The following is a 20,076-nucleotide window of genomic DNA, read 5'->3' as shown; positions in this document are numbered from 1 at the left end:
GGGAATTTTTAGGTATAATTTTGGGAAAAACATGCACTTTTCAGCATTGGGAATGGGGCCGAATTTCGGTCCCGGAGAGACCCTAAAAAAATCCCTGGTATCGAAAATTACCTTGATACATTTTAAGACTTTAGATGGGATACAAATTTCATTTTTTTCACAGGTCACGAGGTTTCAACTTAAAAAATAAAAATTCTCACCGTTAAGATATGTTGGAAATTTTAGCTTGATGTGTTGATAATTTGCCAAATTATTATGTAATAAAGGGGACTTTTTATAATCACCCGGCGCTGTCGCTTTAGTTCAGTCTTCACAACAATTCTTTTTCAGCACATGCCCTTCGGGCATGTAGACCTATCATTTTTACCCAGCCCATTCAAATTTGTACATGTCCTACTCAAAATTCTTACATTTACCAGTATTGTGCAACAAAAAAACCCATTAGGTATAAAGGTTTTATATTAATTTTTTCAGCGTCGTAAACCAACCATGGCCTGTGATTGCCATTTTTTAAAGCGTTTTTGTTCATAAATAACTTTTGAGTTGCATGCTGGTCATTTGTTGGCCGGTTTAGCTGAACTGAATTTCAGAAATGGGATCATGACTGTAGTGCCACAGTATGTGGCATTGATGAACATCTCGTAATTTAGCAAGCAACTTCGAGAAAACAAATAGGTTAAACTAAACACTTCAATGATTAGATTGACAATCATTTGACAGGTCGTATCGAGAATGTAGACAGGCAATCCATCGACATTACATATAGCAACGTTTAAGCGAATAATGGGAGTAGGACAGAGTAAATGGCAAGTAAAGATCGTACAATGAAAGAAGATTCACATATGCCCTCTTCGGACATGTAATTTGGCAATTTTTACATGCCCGGCTGCAAATTTAACAGGTCCCTGGCATTGGACTCCCGGGTTATTTGGAAGACTGTTAGTTTAGTTTCATGAGGTCCGACAACATTGATTCTCAATGTCTGCTCCCTCTACCCCATACACTTATCTTGATAAAATTACATAAATTATATTATTAATTATATAAATTGATATAAATTATATAAACCGGTCTTGTTTATATAATTTTACAATGTCATAAACATCTGCTTAAGTGCATATAATATTGTACTAAATGGATTTAAATAAAGGATTAGGGAAAGATCCGCACTTGATTATGGCAGCATATTTAGCCCGTAGGAGTTTATTATCTACCACACATGATCAATGTCACTTTTGGACGTGAATGACTTTTGACACCCTAACTTCAGTTCAAATCAACGTTAACTTTATGTGACGTCTCTCTGAATCTTTTTTGGCATGTAACTTGGGTAAAAACAATTAAGTACTCTTGATGCATTTGATTTCTCTTAGCCCGTTTAAACATTTCCAAGGTCTATACCAGTTTTTGCAGGGGCGAAACTATGTAGAAGTTGGAAAAGAAACCCATCCCCTTTTTGACGTATTTGGTTTTCGAGGGGTGAAAATTTTCAATATTACACTCAACTACATGCAATATTTATTATATTATACTGAATGTTTTATACAAATACAAATAATAGTGAACCTTGAGCGCATAAATCTGCGCAGTCACTATTTTTTGGAATATCACCCGTCGTCAAGCAATGTTGACTGTTGCGACACTGGGCGTGGCTTCATTATTCAGCGGATAATAGTGCTTTTTAACAAATGTTTCTTGACGAATCAGATTAATTCATCTAATATACCTGAAAGTACAATATTAATTAATTGTCATCATTTTCCTATACATGTATTAGCATTTTTACTGGTAATGGTTTTGAAATGATAGGAACATGCACTGTTCAAAAAGTCTTAAAATGTTGTTTTGGCTCAATTTCTTTGTTAGATTACTGTGTTGAACTAAGGCAGGTCAATTAAAGTAACATGATCCTATAGATTCCATGTACATTTAGTACTATAAAGTAGACAAATTTATTGTTCTCACAAGTAGTTCTCAAACATTGATTTAAGTTGGTCTCCTGAAGGATGTAATAATGCAATTGGTCTGCTTAAGGTACAGTGTATAAAATAGACATGCATATTTTATTTTGAATTTGTATTATGTCAATCATTAGAAATATATGGATCTTAATTAAAAAACATTGTTTTCATTAGAATTTAAGATATGTATAATAGGCATATGTTCTTCATGCTTTTCCATAGTTAAGTCCTTTTTTACAGGGTCTCTGCTAGAATCATGTGGACCCCAGTGTAACAAATCTATGGAAAGAGAGAAAATCTCAGCTTAAGGGTCAACATGTCTTTATTCCAAGAAAGGTAAATTGATAATTTTTTCTGCTAAAATACTCTTTTATAAAATTATAATATCAATGCAAAAGAGTGAACAAACAATGTACCTAACAACATTTTGAAAATGAAAGTGCAATAACAGTTAATAATTATGATCAATCGAATGAATGTTAATAATCCAATCAAAGTCCTTGTTGTATATCATTTTTGCTAGGGCTGTGTATTGAGCAAAAAAAAAAAAACAAAACAAAAAAAAAAGACATTTTTTAATGCGATATGCAATATATTGAATTCTTTAACAATTCTATCAAAAAAGTGTTATAAATCATTATGCATGAATTTTATAAAAATAATAATTGTTTTTTTTCTCATTTTTAATTTTTTGTCTCACCATCTTTAAAAATTACACTTCAAATTCAAACTTTTCTTGACTGTAAAATCAACATGTTAAGTAAAGTTGTCTATGTATTTTTATGATTTTGTAATAATCATTTAAGATGTGCTACCTCCTTAATGATTATATCATTTTTGATCAGATTTAATTCAAAACAATTACCGGTAAATATAATCTTTGGTGATTGAAATTCCCAAGTTTTTCACAGAATTACATAAAAAAAACTGCCTGCCCAAAATGTATTGGAATTAAGTCATTTTTAGCTCACCTGAGCCAAAGGCTCAAGTGAGCTTTTCTGATCAAAATTTGTCCGTTGTCTGTCGTCGTTGTCGTAAACTTTTCACATTTTCATCTTCTTCTCAAGAACCACTGGGCCATTTTCAACCAAACTTGTCACAAAGCATCTTTGGGTAAAGGGGATTTAAGTTTGTTCAAATGAAGGGCCACACCCTCTTTCAAGGGGAGATAATTAAGAATTAGTGAAAATTTAGTGGTATCTTTTAAAAATCTTCTTCTCAAGAACCACTGGGCTGTAAAAGTTGAAACTTAGGTGAGACCTTCATTACATAGTGTAGATTCAAGTTTGTTCAAATCATGACCCCCTGGGGTAGGGTGGAGCCACAATGGGGGATCAAAGTTTTACATAGGAATATATAGGAATAAATCTTTAAAAATCTTCTCCTCAAGAACAACAAAGCCACGATTAGTCATATTGATATGGAATCATCCTCAGGTAGTGTAGATTCAAGTTTGTTCAAATCATGACCCCCAGGGGTAGGATGGGGCCACAAGGGGGGATCAAAGTTTTACATAGGAATATATAGAAAAAAATCTTTAAAAATCTTTTTCTCAAGAACAACAAAGCCACAATTAGGCATATTGATATGGAATTATCCTCAGGTAGTGCAGATTCAAGTTTGTTCAAATCATGACCCCCAGGGGTAGGGTGGGGCCACAATGGGGGATCAAAGTTTTACATAGAAATATGTAGGACAAATCTTGAAATTGTTTTTCTTAAAAACAACAAAGCCACAATTAGTCATAATTTATATGGAATTATCCTCAGGTAGTGTAGATTCAAGTTTGTACAAAATCATGACCCCCGGGCGGGGGGGGGGGACACAATGGGGGATCAAAATTTTACATAGGAATTTATAGAAAAAAAAATCTTTAAAAACCTTTCTCTCAAGAACAACAAAGCCACAATTAGTCATTTTGATATGGAATCATTCTCAGGTAGTGTAGATTAAATTTTGTACAAATCATGACCCCTAGGGGTAGGGTGGGGCCACAATGGGGGATCAAAATTTTACATAGAAATATGTAGAAAAAAATCTTGAAAAATCTTCTTCTCAAGAACAACAAAGTCACAATTAATCATATTGATGTGGATTCATCCTCAGGTAGTGAAGATTCAAGTTTGTATCAAATCATGACCCCTCGGGGTAGGGTGGGGCCACAAGGGGCGATCAAAGTTTTACATAGGAATATACAGAAAAAAAAAATTGAAAAATCTTCTTCTCAAGAACAGCAAAGCCTTGTTAAGTCATATTGATATGGAAGCATTCTCAGATAGTGTAGATTTAACTTTGTTCAAATCATGACCCCGAGGGTTAGGGTGGTGCCACAATTGAGGATCAAAGTTTTACATAGGAATACATAGGAAAAAACTTCAAAAATCTTCTTCTCAAGAACAGCAAAGTCATACTGATATGGAAGCTTCCTCAGGTAGTGTAGATTCAAGTTTTTTCAAATCATGACCCCTGGGGGTAGGGTGGGGCCACAATGGGGGATCATAGTTTTACATAAGAATATATAGGGAAAAAAACTTGAAAAATCTTCTTCTCAGGAACAGCAAAGCCATGTTTTGTCATATTGATATGGAAGCTTCCTCAGGTAGTGTAGATTCAAGTTTGTTCAAATCATGACCCCTGGGGGTAGGGTGGGACCACAATGGGGGATCATAGTTTTCCATAGGAATACATAGGAAAAAACTTCAAAAATCTTCTTCTCAAGAACAGCAAAGTCATGTTTTGTCATACTGATATGGAAGCATCTTCAGGTAGTGTAGATTCAAGTTTGTTCAAATCATAAACCCCAGGGGTAGGGTGGGGCCACAATGTGGGATCAAATTTTTACGTAGGAATATATAGGAAAAAATCTTTTCATCAACAGAAAAGCCATGTTTAGTCATATTGATATGGAAGCATCCTCAGGTAGTGTAGATTCAAGTTTGTTCAAATGATGGAGGGGGGGGGGTTAGGGAGGGTCCACAATGGGGGATTTTTAACAAGGGAATATATAGGAAAAAAATCTTTAAAAATCTTCTGCTCAAGAACAGTAAAGCCATTTGTTATATTGATATGGAAGCATCCTCAGGTAGTTAAAAATCCAAGCCCCCTCCCCTTTAAACTTTTCAATACTGAAGTGATTTGTGCTTTTTCCTAGCCAATGTGCTCAGGTGAGCGTTGTGGCCCATGGGCCTCTTGTTTTTGATACGATATATTCATTAATCTAGATATGTATCGATATACAGGTAAACTTCGGTATCTCGAACACCGGTATGTCGAATACCACGGATATCTCGAAGTGAATCAACGGTCCCAGCCGTTTTTATTATATTTATGATTTTAAAAAACCCCGGTATCTCGAACACGGAAATCTTGAATACCTCGCTTATCTCGAAGTAGATTTACGGTCCCAAGTGCTATAAACACATGCGTTATCTCGAAGTCCAACAAATTCTCGCTCCACTGAATTCACACCTTAGTACACAATAATCCCATTATGCTAATTTTACGGCCTGTTGAACGTTTCCGTTAGGTCTAGCACAGGCTTCATGGGACCATTGCTGATAATCACACCTTATTAGTCCCAAGCTGTTGTTTTTGGTAGTTAAATTTAATTATGCAGGCCAGGTGATTTGGAGGTGTTAATAAAATGCACTCTCAGAGATACTATGACACGATAATGAAACAGCAGCTTGGGGACGATTACTGTACTAGAAATTTAAATTATCGAAAATACGCTTATACACATCATTACATATCAAAGTAAACACTGAACACATCAAAGTGATATTGACCTCAAGAAATTAAACAATTAAAGACATTATTTTGAGTATAAAAGTCAGTACCAAAAATCAAATCTTCAGTTAATATCATGTCCGATAAGGCAGTCTAACGAAGGACCCGGTAGCCAACCAGGGGGGATAGTTAGATTATCTGACCGTAGTGGAAAAAGAAAACTTAAAGTTCATACAATCAAAACAAAGTTTGCTTTTGTTTATTCATATTGGCAATTTCAATAAATTATTGTAGAACGATAATTCCTGTTGTTACATTTAGGCATGTGGGTATATGTACATATCCTGTTAAAGTCTTTGTGTATCACATTATATCATGATATACTTCAGACAAATTAGTACACCCGTAGTTTTGAATACAATTCATACATTGATTTCATTTGCCACAATGGTCTCTTTAATATTGCAATAATGCATTTGGTCTTCCTAATGCATGTATAATGCAGGTACTGTATATATTCTATGTCCAGCTTATAGGTGAGTCATAAAAAAATTAGTATTTTGAAACCAGGTTAAAACATCAGAGCATTGATTTGAAATTGTCAATTGATTCTGGCAAAAAGTTGTACCAATTTATAAGCGGGTCAATAGCAAATCCCTCCAAAATAACCTCAAAAAATACAACTGACTTATAGGTGGACCACCTTATAGGCAAGTATATATACGGTATAGTTTTTGTTGAATTTTGCTAACAGCAAAACACTATGAATAATGAATTTTGGAAAAAAAAGATTATTAAGTTTAATGATGCATGTATGTAGTATAGAAATATTGTTCATATGCCTGTACATGGTACAAATATGCATTTTACAGAGTGTACATATGCCAGAATCATAGGGACCGCAGACTGGCCCTGGTGATTCCGTTAAGAAAAAAGAGGAAAAATCAGTGCTTGTGCTCATTGGTCATTGGACAAAGGTAACTAGATTTATTTCATGAAACTAAACATGTAAATTACTAGGATATTAAAATATCACAATTAAAATACATGTACTGATTTATATATATATATATATGGATATCAGTTGGTCTCCTTGATGGAGTTAAATGCATTTGTTATCCCTTTTAAGTGGATCATTTAAATAGTATGCAGTTTATTTAAAAGCTCTTTATTATCTGCACTGTTCACTTTTACAGGGTGAATGCCAGAATTTTTTCAAGAACAGTCTGAATCTGACATGGAAAAAATGAAGAAAAACAGCCTTCCTGTTTATAAATCTACATTCTGACAAAGGGTAATTTTGTTTAGTTCAATTAGAAGTGCACATTTAATTTCAGTTGCTTTCCTTAATGATATATTATAGCATTTTTATTCCCTTATGAACAATATGTATACTTGTAAAGCATGTATCACAAAATCTTCTGCAAACAAAGTTTTGGGTGTAGAGTGTTTGTTGTTTAACGTCCCTCTTGAGAATTTTTCACTCATATGGAGACGCCACCACTTGTCAGTGGAGAGCTGCAAATTTTTGTCCTATACTCAGCACTTACGGCCATTGAGCATTGAGGGATCTTTATCGAGCCAGCACCTACTGTGACATGGGACCTCGGTTAATACCTCTGTCTCATCTGAAGAACGGGTCTCCACGTCCCACAGTGGGATTCAAACTCGCGATGTAAGGATCAGCTTCTTTCTCCGCAACTCTAGAGTAGACGCTCTAACCACTGCATCTGCTCTACTTTGGCAACTTTGGGAGTATATAAGCATAGGAATCATCATGTCCATCTGTCTGTTCATGTGTTTGGCCACTTTTATGATTAGTTTTTTTGTTCCAATTCTGGCTGAGATAAATTGATTTAAGTCATCTAAATACAAACAAATTAAGGGAAATTACAATGGTATTGGAATGAACTTTTTGGAATACTGTCTAATTGTTCCATTGTAGTTGATTTCTTTAATGTTGAAGTAATGCATCTGGTCTTCCTAATGCATGGTATACACTGTATGCATGTGTAATGTTAAAGTTGGCTGAATGTAAAACAGTTCTTGCGTTATGACAAAGGTAAATAGATTTAGTTCATGTAACTAAACATGTAAATTATTAGGGTATTAAAATCTCAAGTTTTGAATACTGATTTACATGTGGAGAGTAGTTGGTCTCCTTAATGCAGTAATAATACACTTGGTCCCCCTTATGCATACTGTATATTATATAAATTTAATGACTGACATGTACGAGGGTTGATCCAAAAGTTCATGGAATTTCTTCATATTTTATTTATTAGTGAAAGTGGTTGAATACTGATTTACATGTGGATAGTAGTTGGTCTCCTTAATGCAGTAATAATACATTTGGTCTCCCTTATGCATACTGTATATTATATAAATTTAATGACTGACATGTACGAGGGTTGATCCAAAAGTTCGTGGAATTTCTTCTAGTGTTGTACCGATAATCAGAAAACATCGATTGTTGACAAAAAAAAATGCTACTGATTCCGATGATCGATTATAGTTTTTCATAATCGATCATCGGAAACATACTTCTAATACAATACATTCCGGAATTATCCATTTCTGGTTTAAAATTTATTTCTTCTTAATGAAAGAAAATGGCATCTGCATCTGATACTAGCCAACTAGCACGAAGCAGAGGTGATTAAGAACCGAAGATGCATATATAGGGCCTAAAAAAAATTATTTTTGTTTCCTGTAATAACCCGACCGACCCATTCAATTTACCCCTGGGTGAATTTTTTTTCTGCCAAATCTGTGTTTGCTCTTTGGTTTGATCAATCAGCTGATTCTTTTTATTCAAAAAATATTAATTGTATCTTTTATTTGAGATATAAAATATGCAACTTAGTCAACATTTACCTTAAATATAGAGTGATCAATTCCCCCCACAACTTTTTGAAGTTCGTTTTCTGCCGCTAGGCAGCCATGTTGGGTGTCCACTGTAAATATTTTTAGGTCTAGAAAGTGTAAAAGAAGCAAAACAACAAAGAAAATAATATATTATGTATTTTATATATTCATGTTAAAGAAATAAATGAAATTATTGTAATAGTCTGCTTTTTGTATACAAAACTATGAAGAAATCCGATTATAATCGGTGAAATCGCATCAGAAGCAGTAACCAATTCCAACCGATGATCGATTATGAAAATTAACCAATGTCTCATCACTAATTTCTTCATATTTTTTTTTATTTATTAGTGAAAGCGGTTGAATACTAGCTGATTTACATGTTGAGAGTAGTTGGTCACCTTAATGCAGTAATAATACATTTGGTCTCCCTTATGCGTACTGTATATTATATAAATTTAATGACTGACATGTACGAGGGTTGATCCAAATGCTTATGGAATTTCTTCATATTTTATTTTTTTATTAGTGAAAGTGGTTGAATACTGATTTACATATGGATAGTGGATGGTCTCCTCAATGCAGTAATAATACATTTGATCTCCCTTATGCATACTGTATATTATATAAATTTAATGACTGACATGTACGAGGATTGATCCGAAAGTTCATGGAATTTCTTCTTATTTTATTTATTTATTAGTGAAAGTGGTTGAAAATTACAAATAAAAATATAGACACTTGTTGAATTTTTTTAATAAAAAAATATTTTAAATATTAATGATAGTAACTCTATGGCAGTTGCCATAGCAAAGGATGTTTTAAAATGCAGGGGAGACATTTACTCGTTCATTATCATTTTAATTCTTAATACGTGATATAAGAAAAAACCTGCGCTAAGTGGCAAATAAAATGAGAATTTTGTCATTATTACGATTGCTTGACCACTAATATACCTGTCTGTGAGAGTTTTACTGATTTAACTTGATATTTAGATTATTAGTTGATGATTTCTTGTTCATCTTTTAATTGTTAGAGAACGTCACATTTCAGTCAAGTTATAAGTTTTGTTAAAATCTTAGGAACACTCTGACTTAAAGGGGTATACTACTGATACAGGCTGGAGAAAAATGCATTTAGCAACTGATTTTCCAGTGGCGTGAGAAATTTAAGAACAATAGAACTTCCATGGAGGTTGATTAAAGGTGTGGCTGCTTTTGGAGGGTCTGTTTTTCTCGTAGACAAATTAAGCGTTGATGGATGTTGACCACTGATGTACTGTGCTTGACTTTGCTACTGAAATTGGAACATCATATGGAAAGATGGGGAGTATTTTTGAAATATGAGTGTAATATAAAGATAAGTCGATTGGTGGATACCCAGGCTTTTCTTGAGAGAAAAAAAAGAGAAAAAGGCAGAATATTCTGTAGAATTACTTAGTTGAATTGAACATGAGGGTGAGATGCTCCTATAACATGACATGACATACTTACAGACCCTGAAACATGCTACTACCCCCAAAAAGCGTGTGACTTTCGTGCACTTTTCGTTTCGTGCAAACCGTGTAGCGTTTCGTGTAAACCGTGCAGCGTTTCGTGCAAACCGTGTACCGTTTCGTGTAAATCGTGCAGCGTTTCATGTAAGCTCCAAAGCGTTTCGTGCAAACCGTGTAGCGAGCGTGCGAGAAGCGTGTGAGAAACGTGCGACTTTCGTGTAAGAATCGTGTGAGAAACGTGCGACTTTCGTGCAAGAATCGTGTGTGAAACGTGTAGGATTCATTCGGAAGTCTTTTTATTTAACAGATGGCTATTGATGGATCAACATGTCATTCTGTGTTGTTTATAACTAATATTATTCGGATATATCATACCGGTGGTATTTTAAGATTGAAAAAATACGGAAACAACAAAATAAAATTACTCGGTAATGTATTACATATTTGTTTGATTTTCTTTCTTTTTTTTTTATTTCAATAAAGATGGACAGAAAATGTGTTAAAAGTAATTAATTATATACACATAAATTTTAAGGTATTTGATTCAATACATTTTTTAAGGGAGCAATACTGAACATTTTTTAAAAGAAAATTCATTAGAAATCCAGTCTTGTCCTTTTCATTCATTTATTCGAATCTCTTCACCATTCTACAATTATGGGATGTGGGATTACAAGAACATATCGGTGATTAATACAAAATAATAGATAAATATGTCAGGTGTGAAAAATAAAATGCAAAATTTAGTGTGTTGCTATAAATGTGAAGTATTGGAATTCTAGGCCGGGGAGCACAGTTAATTGATTTTCTTTATAAATGAACATAATTTTCTTATATTACGAGATTTTGATGCAAATTATTTTGCAACGATGAGTCATTTATAGTTTATTTTTATGCAAAAAATTGGTTGATTAATAATAGTCATATAAATGAATTATAATTCACACGCATCGACAAATACAGGGTTAAATATTTCCGGGAGGGGGGGGGGGGGGTGATCAAATGAAAATACTGAGTTTTTGTTGTAAACAAGTCTTTTATTGATGATTTTCTTTCTTAAAATAATCTATTGCTTTTTGCGTCGTGCGCCCGATGCACCCCTTAAAAAACATTGGAATCTTCTTTACACTTTCAGTACTTTTCTTACGACTGTGATCAAGGTCATTTACAACAGCGATCACGGCTTCCGCGTGCTGGGACTGAAAACTTGATCTGCAAGTATCTCTTGTCAATCATAGATAAGATGACAACCGACAATAACGATTGATTTTTAATTTGTGAAATCAAACGGTTTTATTTGTATTTAATGGGTATAAATAAATACACGTGGATTTTATTTCTTAAATTTATCCGATTGTCTATAAACAGTGAATTAATTTGCAATTGCATTCGTAAATAAAATAAATCCTGAACAATCATACATGTATGTATATTAGTTGTTTTATTAATCACGCAGTTCTAGAGCATATTTTTTTTTTTAGTTTTTAGGACATTAGACATGTATATATATATATTGAATGTATAAGCCGTGATTATTGATTACATAAATTATTGATTTTTTTTTGTCTAGACGCGGTTTGAAATGAAGGATTTTAAAAGGTGGTGGGTATAATATTGCTTTTATTTGATAAACCAATGTCTCAAAAGAGAACTAAATAATTACAATACTTATCCCCCGGCTTCTCTACCATATAAAATTTAAATGATTAAATAAAGTTTAACTCTGTAATGAAACGATCTATTTACCATTTACCATTTTGAATAAAGTGCATTTAATGAATTAGATATATCGGGTCCCGCTACAGATATGGATATCTTTTTTTTTCTTAGAACGGGCACTTGTTTCTGTAATATTTTTTCCACCGATGGTATACTTACTGAAACAAGTGCCCGTTATATTTAGTCATGTACAGATTTGAAGATACAACAGTAAGATATCGATAATCTAATCCCCCCCCCTTTCCTACACAATGTTCCTGTTAGATGCAGTTTACATATTACCTTTGCAAATTATAAACAGAACCTAATTTTATCAAATGAAATTATTTTTTTTTATACTAAATCAAAAAATGTATAAATCAATCAATAATTAAAAAAGGGAAAAGAAAATCAATCCGTTTACAGAAATCATACACAATTGAATTTTTTTTTCAAATCAATAACTGAGTTTGTTTGTTAGTAATAAAACGACTATTTATTATCAAACTATAATTGGAAAAACATTAAATGCTGTGAAAGATTATGAATTATATATATGACATTTTTTCAGTGCGTAATTTAGAGTCTAGTGAAAAAAGTTTTGTACACAGACGATAATAAGTATTTCACCGGGCGGGTCACATACTCACTGACAACTATGTATTAATTACAATTGAACATTGAGTATTTTATCTGTTAACATAGCACTGGTGTAGCGAGTTTTAATCTTAATCTGAATGATTCCAATTCTTAACTAATCTTTGATTAATCCGTAATAATTGAAATAAAGTCCGAGAGATTCCGAATAGAAAATCCAGATCGAGGCCAAAGCGTGCGAGAATCGTGTACAAAGCGTTTCGTGCAGGCTTTCGTGTAAACCGTGCAGCCTTTCGTGCAAAGCGTTTCGTGTAAACCGTGTAGCGTTTCGTGCAAACCGTGTAGCGTTTCGTGTAAACCGTGCAGCGTTTCGTGCAAACCGTGTAGCGAGCGTGTACCATTCGTGCAGCGTGCGTGTGGGGTAGTAGCACGTTTCAGGGTCTGTAACTTGACGTTACGTCGAAGTCTCCCCTGGATTTTACAACTATCAGTGTTCAGAAAGCTCATGTGACCTTATTGGTAATTGGAACGTGGTGAAATTTTCCAGTATTGTTGCATAATGACTCTACATTATAAATATGCCTATTGTTTGCTTTCATCAAATCACAATAAAATTTTAGAAATAATTAAATTCCATGAACTTTTGGATCAACCCTCGTATTAGAAAAAAGATGGATCTAAGATTGAACAGGTTATAATTCACCTGAGTCATTTAAATTACTTCTTGCTATCTGTTCTTGTTCAGTCATCATGTGTCAAGTATTGTCTGTAAACTATTGAACATTTTCAGCTTCTTTTCTGGAACCAGTTTCAACTAATTTCTCGGTTGAAGTACTGTATAGGGGATTAATTTCATTGGTTGTAATTTTCATGTTTTCATGTTTTTCTCTCCTCTGACACGATCGCGGTTTGTTGAATTCGCAGAATCGGTATATAACTAAGGTTACATGTACCTCCCTTCAATGTCTATATCCGTTTAATCCATAGCATAGCTAGAAGGCATTAATCAGCGTTATGTATTCACTTCACGAACAACAGGGTAGATTTATATATACATCAGCAAGTTCAATAGTTATTTGAATGATTTTTTAAAACCAAAATGTCGATAAAAACATGATAATGCAGGTAACAAATACACGTCGTAACATAGTTACGTACGGGTATTCAAAACCCATGACCCTAGTGTTTTGATTGATGAAACATGTAGCGTTGGCTATTAAAACAGTTTTTTTTTTAAACAAATACAGGTTATTATCTGCTGGGTGATCTAAATTAATGTCAAGCATTTTAATTAAAATAATTGAATGACAAGTACGATTCGTAATTACTGAAATGACCATGCACTGCACGTATATTTACCTATGATATCGTAGTCTATTCTCAAATTTCCAAATATAACATGTAGGTTATTGAAAACTTATTCACTGTTTCTTAAATTCACTGATTTATTCACACCGTGAATATAGCGAATATTAACACCGCGAGTTATTTTCCCCCTATACAGTATACAGACTTAATATAGAAATGATTTTATCGACTTTTTCAATCTATCATGAATTTAAAAATGTAAATATAAGCATTTAATTGTAAATATTAAACATTTAGCATCTCATAACCAGAGTTGGAAATTACTGACTGCCCGAGGCAGTCTGTTTTTCAGGTAGGCAGGGACAAACTTTAGATTAACCTCGGTGGTCGGGGTCATTTAAACAGGTAGTTCCTGTTTTCCTCCTTTTTTTTCAGGGTATAGTAAGTCTATAGAAATTAAGTAAAATATAGTATATCAAAGGAACACTTCTAGTTAAAAATATGAGATGACCTATAGGACCAATATTGGTTTCAGTCTTTAGAAAAAGCTTACCGATATATGTTCCGGTCACTGACTTTAGGTCACATGTGTGTAGTTTCTTGTTTCTCATGTCTTGCTTTAGTTCTACATTAATGGTAATCTAAAAACCAAGCTTTATGATAAACGTGATGACTTTAACTTTTCAATCGTCAACTTCCCTTACTTATTCAGCAATATACCTTCATCACCTGCATACGGGGTTTATATCTCTCAGTTGATTCGATACACAAGAGCATCCACTTTTGCCGAATGATACTTCTTGTGCTATTTTACCCGAGAAAAAAATCGAATGAAGTTGTATAGATACCTGTATCCATAGTGATCAAACTAAGAAATTTGCATGCTTGCGTTTGAAATAATACAATAACTATTAACATTAGTTCCTTTAAATTTTAAAATGAAAAAAAGTGTATTTAGGTGGCTTTCAATACCAGTACCATTGTCTTGCATGAATGTTAAAAATGTTTGACACTTTTATTTATGATGACATTTTAACGACACTAAACTCTCCTAACCATCCCGGTTCCTAAAACCAATTTGAAATACATACAAACTTCTCTATGCGGCTTGACTTCGATATAATGATACAAAACGTGGTTATGTTTTACAGTGAGCATCTTTGAGGAATGTTTACCTGGGTAGAACTCACGTGACTACCAGTATTTTAAATAATTTATTCCATGGGTGGGTTCAACATAGGTCATACAGGTAAATAGCTCTTGCTTGTTATAGGAAAAACATTGAACTTTTCATACATTTTTAATATTTTAAGTACAAGCCTAATCATGTACAAATTTCCTACTTTCACACAAGTTTTATAAATGTATAATGCATTTTTTGTCAATCGCACAAGTTTGTACAATGTTAGGCTGACAATAAACAAAAGCTTTGAAATGAATGACCGTCCTCGATTTACTATAAAAAATCACGAATGTGGGCTGACCCCTACCACATTGTATGGCTTTGCTCTTTGTATGTCATGAATTTCAGCGATAAAATTTGTTGAATCTTATGGTTTAGATATCAATTAATGATCTTAGATGGAAAATTATGCTTAAATTAATTCCTCATTTTGTCACATTTTACCGGGGCCCATAAGTGCACTCGTTCTTTAGTGTTTATACAGGTAAAAAGTTTGAAAAAATAAAAATATGCCAACAAATGGTTTCGAACCAGGACACTAAAAATGTTCATGGTGAGAGTCTGCGGTCTTAATCGTTCTGGGCTATGCTGACTATGAGGACATTTGTAATAAATATAAACCAGTATGATAGAAATAGGTTTTCACGTTTTTTGTAGTTTTTTTTCTATGAATTTCGACCCTAGGCACCTCTAAAAGAACTTTGTTTTAAATAATTGCTTACTAGATCAAAATCTATCAAAATTTCATAATTTAATTTAGGGGCAGGCAAAGGGTGATTATATTGCATCCATCGGGTATAATTTTCTTATCAGAAAATTGTAGAGATATGCAAGGTTAATTAATGACAACATTTATTTTTCCTTTTTGCCTAATACTTTTATGATTTTCACAAATAAATTGATTATTGAAAAAAAGCCTTTAATATGACTGCTGATTTTATCTCCATCTGTTAATTTTCAACACCTTTTCTCATGATTATAGTAGATAGAGAACAGATTATGATTTCTAACATTTACTAGCTTTTTACAGATCATTTCCTTGAGATAGGTGGAACCAACAGTCAAATACAGACACTTTTTAGAAAAGTAAAAATCTGGCTCAGGTTAAAAAAAAAAAAAAAATTATTTACAGTTTTAACAATTAGTAATTTTACCTTAATTAACTGGAAAAATCTTATTTGACGAAATACAGGTCAAGAATGAAGAGTTTAAAGCCTAGTAGGGATTTTGGTCACGCAGGTAGGTTAGGCTTCCCGTAGAATATCACAGTGCACTCTGTGCCTTCACATCTCTGAACTACCAAAATATGACGTCATAATGGAAAATGACGTCAAGTCACTGAAATCTTAAGGTGTTATGACGGGGAGAGTGTCATGAACTTTACACTTTATTTGAAACTGCATGTAAAATGCAGGTAAGGTAGCTATTGCAAAATTCACGGGTCGTTAAAGGTTTTTTTAAGTCGTATATGTCAGAATATTTTAAAAATACACCGCTTACCTACCCTTGATTGAAATTCAGCATGTTCAAAATGCTTATGAAAAATATACTTTTGAAATGTACTCTGTTTTATACCCGTGGTTGGAGGTAGAATTTATTTAGTGTTTATAAAAGAGTCTGGCGCAAGTGAAGAATGAGGATTAATCTGAGAATTTTTGTTGAAATCTGTAAGAAGAGGTTGTTCTCTAACTGAATCTTGCTTGGGAAAAATGTGTGTTGGCTTTGTTTTAATACAGATTACGATATTGTGTGGAAAATACCCTCAAATTTGTAGGTAAGTTGAATTTCTCTGGAAATATTTTGTATCTAAGTAATACTATGACTTTTCCCAAGCACATTTCGGATACACAAGGATACGATGAGCTTATTTTTATAACAAAATGTTAATAATTATTGTGTAAATCAACTGCGCCGAAGCGATTTATATGAAACACTTCAAAAAATTATAAATGACCGTCACGTGATCAGCAAAGTCATGTGATATCATAACAAATATGTTAATACATAGCCGAGGAAATCCTCTATATAAATTGGAAGTACTTAAGTTCAATACTTTTAAATTAAAACTAAAACCAACCTCGCAATGACATATTATGTTTTGAGCCCATTTTAAAGCTTCGGGAAGCCTAAACATAGCTGCGCAATCATTACAGGTAATCTGCAGGCCCTCTCGAGAATTTTACACTCATATGGAGACGCCACCACTTGCCAGTGGAAAGCTGCAAATTCTGTCCTATACTCTGCACTCATGGCCATTGAGCAGTGAGGGGTCTTTTTCATGCCAGCACCTACTGTGACATGGGACCTTGGTTTACAAGGTCTCATCCGAAGGACTGGTCTCCATGTCCCACATTCAAACCTGCGACATAAGGATCAACTCCTTACTTCGCGACTCTAGAGCAGACGCTCTAACCATGGCGCCACGCTTGTGACTAGCTCAGTTTTAAAGAAATCATTCAAGATATTTTTTATCAAACTTAATATGCTGATACATATATAATTAGTAAGACCTATTCAACTATTTCAAAAACTTTTGACCTTTCCTGTGACCTTGACCTCACTTTCCTTCAATTTGCATTTTGCATGGTTTTAAAACCATTTAAAATATTGATATCTAAGGCTATGCATCTATACATAATTTGGTGAGAATTTATCATCTATATCCATTTTTTTTAGATTTCAATTTCAATTTTAAAGAAACTTTTCAAGATATTCTCATCAAACTTCATACACTAACACAAAATTTCATGTTGCATTACTATACACTCGGCAGGCATACATGTCCTATGGACATATTTCTAGTGTATTGCTATTTCTGTTGTTTGTTTACTTCCGGTCAGTAAGTGCCCCCTAGGGGCAAGCCCCAGTCCTGTTTTCTTTTCCAGGGTTGCAACAGCGCCCCCTAGAAAAACAAGTTGCACCATCCAATCAAATCGTGTTTTGTGCTGCTTTATGCCAAAGAAATTAAGGCTGGACAGCATATGTATTATATTCTGACCAATAGGGTTGCCGTATTTTCAAATAATTAGGATAGACTTACCACTTCAGCATTCCTTTCATCACTGAAGTGATATACATGGTCAAAAATTGACTAACTTTCATTTTTGTGTCAACTGCAGAGCAGAACGACACGTAGAGATCACTTTACCTGGTGTCTGTCTGTCCGTCTGTCACACCTTATATCTCCAAAATTTTGAGAGGCAGGGTTTTGATAATAAGCATTTATATATGTTTTTGAGCTCATGATACTATACTTTGAAACTGTATGAAATTCAGTTACCACACAAACTTATATTTAAATACTATGAAAATACATTGGGATCAGTATTCCACAAAGAATCGTGTTGACTGACAAAGTGACAATTAAAGTAAAGACAGTCTGAAATTCCTTTCCTCCGAGGATTGTTGGAAGCACCTACATGTGTATTAATAAAATGATAAATAGTTATTCCTCATAATTTCAATTAAATTATTCATTTGAGGACTGGGGAACCATATTTTCTTTGATTGCCAGATTCTATCCCAGTCTTTTACTTTTGGATCCTTTTTTCCTTGCAGGCAAATGGATGAACCTCCATGCTAATATTAAATTAATAGCTGACCACTCTTAGATTTATTTACCTCTTTAATGACGATACCTAGCAGGTGACATATACATTCCTTGAAACACTCTAGTTCCTATTTGATTTTCACTAATATAAAGATTATTGAAAAAAGACTAAGGTGCTCTATAGTGATCAGTCTATTCATTCATCTGTCTGTCAAATACATATATCCCATGTTCAGAGTACAGGTGACTCTAAATACTTCAAACTTTATATTTTTTAATTAGATACATGTAGCTGCTTTGGAACATCTGAAAGGTCTATTACATTATCACTAGTTTTACTAGTTTTCTTCATGTAAGTTGAATATATTTTAAACTTTTAAATTTTTATTTTTTCCAGGTAAGAAAGAAATTCAGGAGTTCTTAAATTGCCCTTGGAGTTCTTGGATTGCATCAAACTGCTAAAAGACCTCAACAAAAACAGCGTCTTGAAAATAAAAATGAAAATATTCAGTGAAAAAAAAAATGATGAAAGAGCCACTAAAAATCTTCAAGCCTTTGAGCTGAAATCTGGAAGTCAATATGTGGACTTTACTAGTATGTCATAATTACTAAGTCATCATTTGTGTATACTAAATACACTAAACTGTAAACACTTGTTAAAATGTGTATAATTTTTAGATATAATTTGTAGCTCACAGACTTCAATAGTTTCATGTAATGTAAGTAATAATGAAAATTTCCTGTTGTCTAGCTAGATTAGAAACTATTATTGTCCAATTTTGGATATTGTGAAATAATTCATCTAGTATGCATACATGTGTGTACACTTACGTGTAAATTAATTGTTATAGCAAATTCAATCGATCATTAAGTTGAATGTTGACTAATGTTTTTCATCAAAATTGTTTACACTGAATTGTTTGTGGATATTTCCATTTGCCCAGTCATGTCAAGGAGCACATGGCAGGAAATGCTTTCTCCTCCATTGCACCTGGTGTTTTTAGAGGTCTGTGTTTGCTCTGCTCTAATTATGAATTGTTTCAATGGACTTTAAAGCTTGATCACTGTTGGTAATCTTCATATTTCATATACTATTAGAGTACTTAAAACTGTAAAGATTTAACATACAGTATAATGCATGTATATTACACTTTAAGTACAGTGTATGTGGTTAAGAAATGTTAAATCGTCTCATAGTGCATTGAATTTGTTGAAAATTAGAAAATGTGTTGAATTTTTTTTTAAATAATGTTAGATTGCAGATTTTTTTTAAATCATGCAAGTAAGAAATAGCTAAATATTTTTTAGCTTTTCTGGACAGTCTAGATGAGTTCTTATTATATACCTAGCATTGTCATCCCAGTTAAAATTTAAGGAGCAAGGTTCATTCCTAAGCTCTACCTGGACAAACTTGCATGGATTAAAGCACATTAACAGATTTACTTCAGATGCTTGACCTGATCTACATTTTCTTCATGGTTTTTTTGTTTTTGTTTGTTTGTTGTTTAACATCCCTCTCAAGAATTTTTCATCGATATGGAGATGCCACTACTTGCTGGTGGAGAGCTGCAAAATTTGACCTATACTTTGCACTCAGGGCCTTGAGCAGTAAGGGATCTTTTTTGTGCCCACATCAACTGCAAGGCGGAACCTCGGTTTATATGGTCTAATCTGAAGGACTGGTCCC

The 20,076-nt window shown here is 33.4% G+C and overlaps 1 long non-coding RNA gene across 1 annotated transcript; it reads left to right on the top strand.

Annotated features, from left to right (window-relative positions):
- Nucleotides 1–2,222: 2,222 nt before the first annotated feature.
- LOC133174646 (uncharacterized) lies at nucleotides 2,223–18,967 on the top strand. The gene is made up of 4 exons (XR_009719154.1): nucleotides 2,223–2,297; nucleotides 6,563–6,667; nucleotides 6,887–6,984; nucleotides 18,787–18,967. It is a non-coding gene; the product is annotated as an uncharacterized LOC133174646 (long non-coding RNA).
- Nucleotides 18,968–20,076: the final 1,109 nt, after the last annotated feature.

The sequence above is a fragment of the Saccostrea echinata genome, unplaced genomic scaffold (genome assembly GCF_033153115.1).
Source record: "Saccostrea echinata isolate AGI-Se365-2 ecotype Australia unplaced genomic scaffold, CSIRO_AGI_Sech_v1 ptg000058l, whole genome shotgun sequence".
NCBI lineage: Eukaryota > Metazoa > Mollusca > Bivalvia > Ostreida > Ostreidae > Saccostrea > Saccostrea echinata.
This window is presented reverse-complemented; position numbering and strand designations above follow the sequence as displayed.